Below are 13,051 nucleotides of genomic sequence, written 5' to 3'. Positions count from 1 at the left end.
ACAATTATATAAACTCTAAAAAGCCATTAATTCCCAGTTTGAGATCTCCAGCTCAAGTTTAATAAAGGCTTTAAGACTATGCTACATAATTTATGTGGCATTCACAGGCAGAATCATCTGCATAAAGTTCTTCTTGGCTTGAAAAGTACAGGAGCAAATCCTAAGGATATAAACTCTAAATTGAGAGACACTGGGACTAACTATCGGGGGGCCTTTCCAGACTTTCTGATCTTTGAACAGATATTTAAGAAAGAAAAAAGAAATAATGAAAAGAAGAAAGAAACCCAATGATTTTCTTTACTCACTTTTACATGGCAAGAGCAGCAAAGCTAAACAGGAACTCACAAACAACTAAAAGGACCAACAAGATTTAAGGAGCCTCTCCAGTAATTTGTTGCATTCGTTTAGACTGTAAGTTCCAAAAGGTAAATCCCTTTCCTTACCATGCATCTGTGCAGCTCAGTATTGTATGGGCTCCATCCCCCTGGCAGTCACCAGCCTTGGGTGCAACACAACTGAAGGGCAGAGACTCCAGCTTGGACTAACTGAAAGAAGCATAAGAAAGACATTTTCTTTACATTCACACTTTTGACAAAAAAACCCATAGTTCCTGGAATCACTTCCATGAAATTTCTTGCATGTAAGACTACTCACCTTTATGGCTACACGATTCTATCTAAAAAAACCCCCAACATACCTAAATAGCAAAACAAGTCAAACAAACAACCCAGACCATTTACAGCTTTCACCCAAAGATATGAAAGAAAGATGCATCTATTAATGTCTTTTCAGACTGGCAGCCAGATGAGAAGAGATACAATATATATTGCTTAAATAAACACTTATTTTGAAAGCTTTCTGTTGGTAAATTGAAACATTTGGGTAAGGACTGTCATATCTGCCCTAAATCCATTTCTATGATAAGCAATGCTAGTCTTTCTGATTTGAATTCAGTTAATGATAATCCACAAGGTTTTTAATCTGAGTGCCTCATTCATCATTTCCAGGCTACCTGAAGGTGCAGTCAAAAGCAGGGAAGAGATGCCATTATAGCAGATGTGTTCTATATTGTCCTTTTAATATACCCTCAGATCATTAACTCTGATTGGTGTCCTAATGTGGGTCAGATTCAAAACCATTAACATTGCAATCCTTTCCCTAACGTGCACCAGGCCCATCATTCCTATTATGCTACTTTTTATAAAGTAAAGATTTATATCTTGGCACGTATTGTTTGTTTTTAAATCCCTTCTTTTGCTATGCTTTTTTATTAAGCACATAGAAGGATCTGCCAAGGTTTGGCACAGTTAAACGGAGAGTATCCTCCTGTGGCGACCACAAGAAACAACAAGCAGTTATTGCACCCAGTTTTAACAGGTGATTTTTTTCTTGGACTTTCCAGGAAAACCTTGAGAGAGAAACTGCACTGAGAAGTCATCAGCTTGCTACTTACTGGATGGATTATCCTGATCTGCCTGCAAAAGTCCCACAACTTCTGAGTCTGGAAAGCCCCCCTCACATATATTTGAACTATCCAGACTGTCAATCTTGCTATTATTCTTCTATGAATAGTTAGTTATACGAAATATGTTATGCTATTTCTGCTATTATTCTTCTAACAACATTTTCCAAATCATCCCTGTATAGTCCTGCATCTTCACCCAGTTAAACATGATTCAGTTTGTGAGTATTTCAGTTGAGTTCCTTTGTGATGGGCATTAAAGTCAAGAAGAATACAAATAGTTAAAGCCCAGGCACAACAGAATCTTACTGTTTTCTACTCACTGACTTGGGCAAACTTGCTGTTTTGCCTCAGCTTTTCCTTTTGTTATTGCGCTTCTTATTTTTATTTCTGTATTTATCACCTTTAGTGCACACATTTTCTCACTCCTTGCCTAACTCATTTTCAGGGAAACACCTCAGCAGCATGTCTGGAGAGCTCATCTTTGTACGAGCAACAAACACACCGCAGAAATCTGAACGAGTGTAATCCAGAAGCGAGAAGGTCCCAACCAAACATACCTAGTGGCCAAATCTCAGCTCATTCCAAAATGCCAATTTTTTTCAAATTAAGTTTTTAATAAACAGTTGGTCATTTAGGGATAGCACAGGCCCTATTGCACTCAAGCAAAGAGCTTGGACACCTACAGCACTCAGCTTATGCCCAGGTAATTACAGGTTCCAGAAAATTTGCAAGGCTATAAGCAGATGGTCGTGTCTCAGTCTCACTGTGGCCACTCCAACTGTAATCATGTAAAGCTTTATTACACAATTAAAAACACATACATGAGGTCTTTCACTCGGCAGGTCTATATTTAAGCAAGGACAAAGCAAGGTCAATAAGGACAAAGAGATTTTGGGAAGAGATAACAGGGTAGGTTGAATGTCTATTGGGAAATAAAGGGTGACGAAAGCCTTCTGGATTTCTGGGACTGAAAGGAGACACACAGGCCATATTCCCTGCCACCTGCCCGTGACAGCACACAGAGGAAATGAGGTCAGGACTCAGCATACTTTGACAACCCCGGCTTTTAATGCCTCAAAGGAGCAGGTTGTTCTTTGGCTTCCCTTTTACAGTAATTGTTGTGCCAAAGACTGACTTCATAATTATCCTGCATTCATGGTTTTTTTTTCTCCTCTCTGACTACACACAGAAAACTGGCTGTTGATTAGAACTTTATTCAAGCATCCCCTGGTATCCAGCTCATCTGAAGCATGAGAAGGTAATTTAATTTTCACTCTTCTAGTCCCACAAGCTACACTCTGGGGGACAATAGAAAAGGAAGCAGGTCTGTGGATCTCAGCTATTCTCCTTATTAGCTTAGTGACACAAAGAAAGAGACGAACTATGAATGAATGCTGCCTTTTCTGAGCCAGTTCTCATAGGCTTATGCTTCCTTCACACCCAGGAGACTGCCACTTCAGCTGGATAGGAGCTTCTCACATTGACTGGGTCACCTTGTAATGCAAAAGTAGCAGTAACACAGCAGCACAGCTAGTCTCTGAAACATCCCAGCGCTTTCACCAGAAGAAAAATAGCTCCTTTGGAGGTGAGATGGAGGGAAATACCACCAAAACCAGACCCTATGAAATGCTTTATCAAACTCATCTTGCAGTGAGAGGATTTGACACAAAATGTCCCAGATTCACAGGGAAAACAGACAGTAGATATCTCAGTTCACTCCATACAGGAGGTAATGGTGAAAGAGGGGAGTGTGCCCCAGCAATGAGGCTACAAAACGACTGCTTTCATTTGTTTGACAGTGAGTGAAGAACATTTTATCTGGGAAGTCATTCAGCAAACCCACTCTGTGTGGACATACAAAAGAGAACTGGCTTTGCTGCCTATGGAATAAAAAAGGTGTTTGCTAAAGGAGAAACTCATGTAGGGCTCTGAGTTGTGTAAGTCTTTCCCTTTGTGTTCCACAGTGTCCATGTTTCCTGCTAAATCCCACTATATTCCAGTTCTGAGCTTAAAACTATCTTTGCCACTCTCAAAAAGTTTGAAGGCTGTTTGTTTCAAACCACTGAGTCAAGACTCTGAGACAAAGTTGGTTGGTTCTTTTTTTAAAGTGTTCTTATAATTTCCAAAAACTGTCTCATAAAGGTATGCATCAGGTCACTGCTTGATTGATGCAAATTGTGTTATGTTGCTCGGTAAAATTTCTGCAATATCTTCAGAAGGTACGTTATTGTCTGTGACTACAGAAACCAAACTCTATTTTGGTGCCTTCTGGTTTCAAGTACTAATTGAGAAGACCATGGAGGTAAATTTTAATCAGCAGAAAGCAACTGCTATTGAAGCTGAAGAGCTCTTGACTTAAGATGTAGATAACAACTGAGGTGACAAATTTGATGTTTACTGAAAATTAGAATTGTGCAGTTTGTAAAAGTGTCAGAGACAACTTTGTAATGACACTGGCTTGAAATGGAGTTTATATTTGTTTCAATTTTCAGAAGTCAACTGAGGAACGTCAGGCAGCACACAAAGGAGAAGTATGAATAAAAAGAATAAACCAAGACCTTCTAAAAGTACCTGCAGAAGGACCTCATATAACTGCATTATGATTTTTAAGCTAGACCTTTAACTGAAAGTTGCCCATCTAATGGGCACATATGAAATCAATATTATTAGGTTTGGTTCACCTTACCTCAAAATTTGTCCCTGCTTTGCAAAATAAACCATGACAAATTCACTGATCTGCACAGTAATTGAATAATTAGCTAATTAGCATGAAAGTAGATATCCAGTGATGTATGCCTGTATATTCATTAGCAGCAAGCATTTCCTGGTACAAGCAGCAGAAAGAAATCCCAACCTGATAAATAAAATTCAAGCAAATTTCCTTTCCCTTTCAAGAAACTGAACAAGAACAGTTTTCTGAAAAAAAATCAGCAGTGATTAACCTGAAATAAAATGCTAGTTCAAAAAGACTAGCTTGAACATGTGATTATGAGGAAGTTAATTTCCTGAAATTTATAGGTTCTTGTAAAACCTATAGATGCACATCATGACTTAGATTAACTTTATTTTAAAGGGATATTGTGCAGAACGAAGGAGCTGCAGTTCTTTAATATCTTTTGGGCTTGCTGCTTAGTATTAAACAGGTTTTATGGGCAGAAAAAATAGTCCACTAATTTCATGTCTAGTCACTCACCTTGTCTTTGGTGACCATTTAATATAAAGTGAACTAATAATATTAGTAAAAACATCAAATGACAAAGAAGTGGTCCCACACATGTTTTAATTTCCCTTTCTAGCTGCAAATTATGGCAGCTAACAATTGGCTGGCTTCCCATAAGTCAACATCTTCCATTACTCATACATGCTCCCCCAGAAAGCATACTGTCTTAATTTATACTTAAACTTTGATCAACTCCCCACAAGGTTAGACATTGCTTGTAAAATATGCAAAGCACAACTTCCAAACAAGACAGTCCCACCTTGCCCAACAACTCATTCCCTTTTCTGCAGTGACCACTGTTGCAAAATTCTGTGAAGTGCAACACAGTTCTTCACAAATGAACGTTTAACACGTTTTATTCAGCTTCTCTTCACTGCTGAATCTCCCCCTGTATCCAGCCCTGACGTACTGAGAGAGCACGAGATGCAAACCTTAGACAGGGAACACCTGTAAAACCTTAATGACATAGCTAAGAATACTGAAATTTGGCAGCTTTTTTTGGATTATGTATCACTTCTCCATATTCTCCTAACTGGTATTTATTCTGTACAGGCATGACAGGCCATAAAAGGAGCTCGGTTTCCAAGTGCCTGCAATGACAGTTTGAATGCCAGTACTTGGCAATCCTTCAGACTAGGTGTGAAATTCTGATAAAATCAGCTGGCACTTGTGCTGCTGATTTCAATGGGATCAAGGTTTTATACTACCCCTCTTGGCTAACATGATTTAAGATGTGGGAAGGATCATTACAACAGTGAGCTATCAAGTTACCTTGATATATGGTCACCACAGAAATTTCTCAACTGCAACCAGGTGGATTAAGATTTTCTTTTCCCCTGGAGCAATTTGGGAGTCCTTAGTGCTGAGGAGACCACTCCTTCACTTCCTAACTTCAGGAATTTAGGTAGTATTACCCTTTATACACAAAACCCTGGAAGATAATTCTCCAAGGTTTAAAAAAATCCTCTAAGAGGGAAATGTGTAAAGATCCATCATAGCAGAAAGCCTTGTCAGATTAATGAGATACCTCTGTCTGTAATACAGTCGGGGATTTCAGCTGGATCACACTAATTGCCATTAAATGAAATCATCAGCCTGCTCTCTCCTCCAGACTGTATGGCAAGCCTGACAATGAATATATTCCCATTGAAGAGCAAATGACAATAAAAAGACAGAATTTAACAGAGTCATTTCCATTGCAAAAACTATTTCTTAGCCTATGAAATTCCCAACTCTGTACTAACCAGAGATGATTCCCAAATGCACTGTGTGCTCATTTATATTGGGTGTTCCAAGAGTTTTCACTGTATACAGACACGTTCTGAAGAGATTATACTATCTGAACATGACAGCAGCACAGAATGACAACAGCACAGGCTGCAGTCCTTTTAAGAATTCCTGGAAATGCTTTATCCCATTTTCCCCTGATTCTGGCTATTAACCTGATGTGTAACAAGCTTTGGTATACAGGCACAAAGGACTAGGTCCCCTGTTGGTGCAGAACAGCAGATCTTTACTAAAGACACCAGAGTGGTATCTATAGTTTGGCAAGGGCCAACAAACACGCCGAGGGCACAGCACCAAGTGAGAGGGGCTGAGCAGCACTGCTCTGTCCTCTGCCTGCCAGGGGAAAGCAGCAGCTCGTGCCTGCCTTCAGCCACAGCCCCAGGAGCTGCCAGGCACAGACAGGCAGAAAGCAGGACCCGACAATCCGTTAAGACTTTTCCATCCAAGTGTATCCATTAGAGTTGCATCTGATGTATACAGACAGGCCCCTTGGTAAGCTTCCAGTAACAAAGAAAATTTACAAAATTGTCCATGATTATATGGGTTAAGACCCATATTATTTTAGGATTATTTGTAATTTTATACTTATCTACACTTACCAAATACTGGGTAGAATTTTATAAGGAGAAGATTCAACATTTGGACAGGATATGCAATATTTGACATCACAGTAAACTGCACATTCGAGATGCAAGTTTTGCAATAACACAGCTCCCCTCTGCAGTCCACACAGTTTGTAACATCCTCATTCAGCACTTGGTATGGCATTCATCCTAACTGAAGGTACAGTGAAATTATCAGTCATGACAAAGGAGGATGGTCTTGCAGCTAGACAGAAAACTTGGGTCCAGATGGAGCCCAAGTCAAATGAGGACCAAATAAAGAGACTGAGTCTTAAAAACTTTCTTTACAGGCTTCAAATCAGATGCAACTTGTCTCAGCTTTGCCACTAACTGACTGTGGCATGTGAAAGCTGACAGGAAGTCACATCAATGGAGACTTTCAGAAGAACTTGATTATCTAGAAGGAACCTGAGGCAGAGCTCCATTTACGCATTTATGGATTTAATTCCCAAAATCACATATAAAGTAAAAAAAAAGTATAGTAGCAAAATATTCTGTATCCCAAATGCCAAATTATACTTCTGTATCTCTTTAGAATCACTCAGAGCTGATCAGATCCCACAGGACAGCTGTATCTCTGTGCAAGTTCTTAGAGACTCAGTGAACCTCTAACACAAATTAGAGCAGCAGACTTGGCACAAATGTTGCAGCAGCCAATATTTATTTACTTTAATAAAATACAAGTAAAGAAAAAGATGTCTCAAATCTTTTTATCCGAACAAAATACAGGTTAGAGTAGTCACAGACACTTCCTATGTTTCCAAAGAGCCAGATAACAACAAATAAAAGGTTAACATGAATTGAAGACAACTGTGTCAGAAACTGTTCCACCTGGATTAAAATATTCTCTGGTCAAAGTGTACACCTGATTCTCCATCCCTACTGGACACTAAAACTTTCTCACTTGAGTAGTCTCCAGAGACAGGGAATGGATTGAGCCCTGGAGCAGTTGAACTGATTAACAGAGACATCAACAGTTTATGTATTCTTTGATTACTTGTGCACATTTTTAATGGCATCTTCCGATTCAAACAAGCTGCATGGCAAACCAGCCTGAAAAAAACCCCAAGTCTCTTGGGTGAACACAGATCAGGAATGCAGCCCAAGTTCTTCCCAGCACTGCTCTGGGACCACCACCAGCTCCAAGCAGAACCACAGCACGTTGTTGACAGTCATTCCCTAGTGCTCAGAGGGCTTTCATCAAAGCAAGTTTGTGTTTGTTGCACTCACCCTCAGGGAAATATTGCAGTCCAGACACGCAAGTGCTTGTGAGAATTCAAGGTATGCCTTGTACAGCCAAGAGCAGTTTCAGGGTCTGATTTAACTTGGGGGAGCTGCTCATGGGCTGCTTAGGAGGTGCATGACATCAGAGTGGAGCACTGCAGCTCCTGCCATTCTTCAAAGCTTATGAATACTATGGAACCTGCTTCATCCATTCTGGGTTTTTCAAAGCACTTACTTGCTCCAGACAACTATTTCATTAGCTGCAGCTTCAGGCTGAGCAGTGAGCCAGCTTACATGGAGCAGTTCAGCTAACAAGTAGGCTACCTCTACCAACAGGCAACTTTATGATCATTTGTGCAGTAGTCCTTTCATTCCATAAAAAGCATACCTAGAGAAAACAGAGCATTGCAGTAATATTAAATCACTGGCCTTTGGTATGGTAAAAGCTTTAATGGCAGGCAGTGCTGAAAGATTTGAAGAAATAACAAGGGTTTTTGTTTGCACAGTTTACTGTTCCATATTTCAGTCTGACAGTCTGGAGAGATAAGAAAACAGAAAAGAAGGTAAAAGTGAAGAGAAACCTCAGAGAAAATCTAATTTCCATCTTTCTTTCAATGAGACTAACACCCAGCAAGAAGGAAAGTTAAATGCCCCTTCCCAACAGAAGAATATGCAACTTGCTGCAGGCAAATAGGCAACATCAATGAGAATGGGATCCTTTACAAGATCAGGGATTCATTGGCTTTAAGGCTTTCTGTACCTTGTTAGTCTTCTCCTGTGTCAGTCTGCTGTGGACACAAAACTCATTCTGAGCCCTTATGACACAGTTGTTTGTTTTTTATATCCTCTTTTCTGCCCACTGTTCACCAACAGCCTCAGCCTCAGCAGCCTGCATAAGTGGTGTTACAGACCTTCCACCTCCTTTGAAACACAGGAGCTGTCAGATTACACATACTTTGTAGCTGGTGACATTCAGTAGAGCAGGTCATATGTGAACACAAAGAAACATTCCAAATACATTTAGAAACCACATTGTTAATGCAAAACAAATGTAAACATCTTTAAGGGCAACTTGCTATTCATCATGCTGAGGGCCATCCGAACAGTCAGAATATTCAAATCCCAAATCATAAGCTCTTATTTTGATCCAACTATTTGGACTGTGAAACTCCTGACTCTAAATGAACAAACCTATGCTATCGTGCTTCTAAAAAAATTAAAAATTAAGTGGATCAAATATTTTTAACCAAAAGAAAAAATAAAACTGCTTCTGATATTCGGTAGCTCATTGGAAAAGGCCAAGTGTTCCAAGCAAATAAAAAAAAAATTATATAGAAACCTTCAGCCAGACCCTAAGCTATTAAAATTTAAAGATAACAAAGCAGGGTAGGTTTTTGCCTTCCTTATTGAGGTTCAATTTTGTTAAAACCTTTGTGTTGTCCTGGTTACTGCAGCTTTGGGCTTCAATCTGGTTTCTCACAGCTGTCCCCATTAAAATACATAAAATATATAAAAAAACACCCCTGCCTGCTTTGATTTATAGCTTGTTCTGAGCTCAGTGAACTAAACATGTCACCTCTTGTATCAGCTGACAAATTCTAGAAGTCTTATTTTATATTGTCTTTAAGCCCAAGGAATAAGCTTGGGTTTGCTTCAATAGCTGGATTCTCAACCAGAAAAATCCATGTACCTCCTCTGCAGTCAGAATAGCTCGGCCTATTCATCTTTGCCATCCAAAGCCCCCTCACTGCACACACATGAAACAGCAACAGTTCTCTCCCCATGTACTACCCCACCACTGCACTTGACACGAACCTAATAAGGGTAAGGGTGACTTCAAGGTCTTAGCAGTGTCTTTGCTAAGGGAAAGCCACACTCCCAAGGCTCTGTCACAGCTGAATGGCTACAAACCAGGCACACAGCAGGTACCTCTGCCCGTGCTCCCCAGCCCAGCACCAGTGACGCCCCAGCTGGAGAATCACAAGCTGAACATGTTCTGTATCCCATACGCAGTTCCATTCACAGAACCACAGAATCATTTAGGTTGGAAAAGACCCCCAAGATCATCCAGTCCAACCTTTGACCAATTGCCACTTTGCCAGCTAGACCAGAGGACTGAGTGCCTTGTCCAGTTGTTTCTTGATCACCTCCAGGGATGGTGGCTCCATCACGTCCCTGGGCAGCCCCTTTCAGGGTTCTGACAACACTTTTGTGAAGAAATTCCTGTCCCATTGTGTAGTAACCTCATAATAAACATTCTGCTACACATGATTCTCTTCAGGATTCTCTAGGAAGAAGAGAAGGCTGATTTGTCTGCCAGATGCTGTCAGTGTGCTGTCTCAGCAAGCCCCAGTGGGATGGACTGGAGACCAGCACACACCACAGGCAGAGGTGTCTCTCAGACTGGTGGGATACCTGCCTTGTCCCTCCTGCTGTGCTGCTGAGCTCATCCAACACAAAGACCAAGCTAGGCCTGTATCCAAACCACTTGTATCAAGAGCAGGTTTGTCTTCAACACACACTGCAGCCCAGGGCAGCTGGGGACACCAACAGTGAGGAGTCAGGGGCGTCACCTTCCAGCCCCTCCACAGCCACTCGCACACCAAGGAAAGGGACCTCCAGGAGGTGCAACTGGCTGCTACTCTGGGTAAGGGTAGCCTGGAGACACATAAAGGAAGTTCTGGACTGGATGTGCAGGAGAAAAGAGAATTTGATCAGTCTGAACTGAGTCCATGGTACTGGCATTTCCATGTGCCATATATCCAAAACCAGCTGTAAAATATGTCAGTGACATTTGCAGTGTTCTGAAATTTAAGTCACCAATTATTCCCCCAGCCCCTTGTTTATCGCCTCAATAACCCATGAAGGAAAGGTGAAAGGCCAACCAATGAAAACACTGAATATTAAAAAGGTTAAAGTCTATAAGTGCATTAAAAGTTTACAGTTTTGCTACTGACTACACTGGGGATATAAATGCTGTTGTCTTGTTCTCATGACAACGACGAAAAAGTGGGACAAAAAACCCTGTTCTTGTGGTAAATCTTGTGGAAATCATCGGTTACAAATTTAACTCTTTCTGTTTGCAACTTGCAGGGTTTCACTTCTAGAGATAGACCAAATGCACAGTCAGAGTAAGAGGATTAAATAGCCTCTAGTGACAATTCAGATGACTGATCTCCATATTGATTGCACTTCTTATAGATGTTATTTTAATTTTGAATATGTTATTGGATATCTGAATGCCAGATTATCTATCCACTGTGGTTAAATAGATAGAGTGAATAATTCATTCCTATCTGCCTTTCTTTGATCATTTTATTTGTGTTTCAAAGCTGGCACAGAACAGCTGCTTAAGGTACAGAGCTCAAAAGACATTCTAAATCTAAATGACTGACACTTGATGAGGCATAAAGCCTGCAGGACGTGCTTCCTGTAAGGACATGCAGTGCTCAGGACTGTAGGTTTATTATTATTATTATTATTAATCACTCACCTAAGAAAGTATATTGAAATTAATTATCTCAACTATTCCTTTAAAAAACAACCTTAGATATTTTATCTGCTGAGGACAGAAAAATCAGTTAACTAATGTAAGAGTCCTCTGGAACCTTAAAGTGAATGAAACAAACATGATTAAGTTTTGCAAGAATTCTGATTAGACTCATTAGTACTTTTCTTGTCAGAGAAATCACAAACAAAATAAGTCCTAACAGGAGCATAAGATTGTTCCTTATGGTTTTACCATCTCCATTTAATTGCACATTTAAGATGGAATATTTAAGAACTATTTCATTCATATTCCAAGTAGTAACATGATGTGCTCCTACCAACTTAGCTGAAAATGGTAAAAACCTGTAATTTCAGACTTTGGTAATGTACTTGAATGGCACTTACCAGTCTGACTACTCTAACCCTACACAAAACCAGTGTTAAACAGCTTACAGATAATGAAAGGAATTAAGGAATTAATTTTCAGTGAGAAATTATATTGGAATGTGAGAGCTGTAATGACCAAATGATGCTAATCAATGTATTGTATTCCATCTCACACCACAGAAAGAAAGGTCAGCAGGTGAGAGATGAATGAAAAGATGTGAATAAAATCCTGGGTGATTTTTCAGAGCACTTTGGTTCTTTATTATGATAGGTCCAATTAAAGATATTAATTTAAACCACCAAATATTTTAGCCCTAAACTGCATTTTAGCCCTGCTTTGCATTTAACAATAGAGGACACAGAAGAAAATCCATGCACTAGAGAGCTGTAAGTTGATTCTAAAAGTACTACAGTCCTAGGAGTGAATAGCAGTTGAATGTTATTGCCTCTAAGTGCTGCTGGAGGACTAGTAGGATCACAAGAATACATAACAGCAGCAGAGAGGCACTGGCAGGTATTTTTAGGCTCCTATACAGCAGTGCTGAAACAGCTATCAAAATATTGGGTCCACTCCTCATGCCCACATTTTCAAAATAATTTTTTTTAAACACATGAAAAGATTTTAGAGAAGAAAACTCTATTCAAAGGCTGGGTTAAACTCTTTGGAGAGAAAAGTAATTTTAAAAAATAGGAGATAGATTAGTTTAGGAGAAAAAAAAATATCTACTGCTGAAGAACTCTTAATTTGGTCAAAGAAACTGCAGGAGAAAGTTGTGCCTGACAAATGCAAACTGCCCTTCAACAGTGAGAGCAATTAACTAATAAAAAAATAACAAACTAACAAAAAGATGGAAACCCTCGCTTGATCCATGTCTTCTCATCAGGAGTCTGGAAGTGGGGCAGAGGAAAGACAGATCATACAGTCTCATCATGACTAGAAAATGTATTATACAAAAAAGTCTCTTCTGTTGCTCAACTCCATAGAAGAGAATATTCATTTAGTAAAGACAGGGGTTATGTAAAAGACCTCATAATTTTATGAACCTTAGTATTTTGAGGAGCAAGTGTGGATTCCACAGAACTTCATCATACTTTCAGAGCATGATGAGCAAAAGTAAGCGTATTCATTTTCCTGTCAAACTGGTTCTGACTAAATTAACACAGTTAATGCAAGGGACAGTTTTCTTTCCTCCGAAAACAACCTCCACATCCTGAAATTGCTCAAGCAGAGAAAAACAAAGGATTTGGAAGTACAGCTAACATAACTCACACCCCCAAAATAAGCCAGCCAGTCTCAGCTTCCTGAGGAGCACTATCCTGCCCATCCAGGTGGAGTGTCACCTGAGGAGCACTATC

The 13,051-nt window shown here is 39.8% G+C and overlaps 1 long non-coding RNA gene across 2 annotated transcripts in view; it reads right to left on the bottom strand.

Moving 5' to 3' along the window:
* Positions 1–448: 448 nt before the first annotated feature.
* Positions 449–13,051, bottom strand: part of LOC113955941 — a 13,225-nt gene continuing 622 nt past the window's right edge. For both annotated transcript variants that reach the window (XR_003530704.1, XR_003530705.1), the window contains exons 2-3: positions 8,055–8,207; positions 449–545 (exon numbers count right to left, since the gene is read on the bottom strand). This is a non-coding gene — a long non-coding RNA (uncharacterized LOC113955941). The remainder of the gene's footprint in view (positions 546–8,054; positions 8,208–13,051) is intronic.

This window comes from Corapipo altera, unplaced genomic scaffold, assembly GCF_003945725.1.
Source record: "Corapipo altera isolate COAL_440 unplaced genomic scaffold, ASM394572v1 175, whole genome shotgun sequence".
NCBI classification, from domain to species: domain Eukaryota; kingdom Metazoa; phylum Chordata; class Aves; order Passeriformes; family Pipridae; genus Corapipo; species Corapipo altera.
The sequence above is the reverse complement of the archived record's forward strand: the minus strand, read 5'-3'. Positions and strand labels throughout refer to the sequence as shown.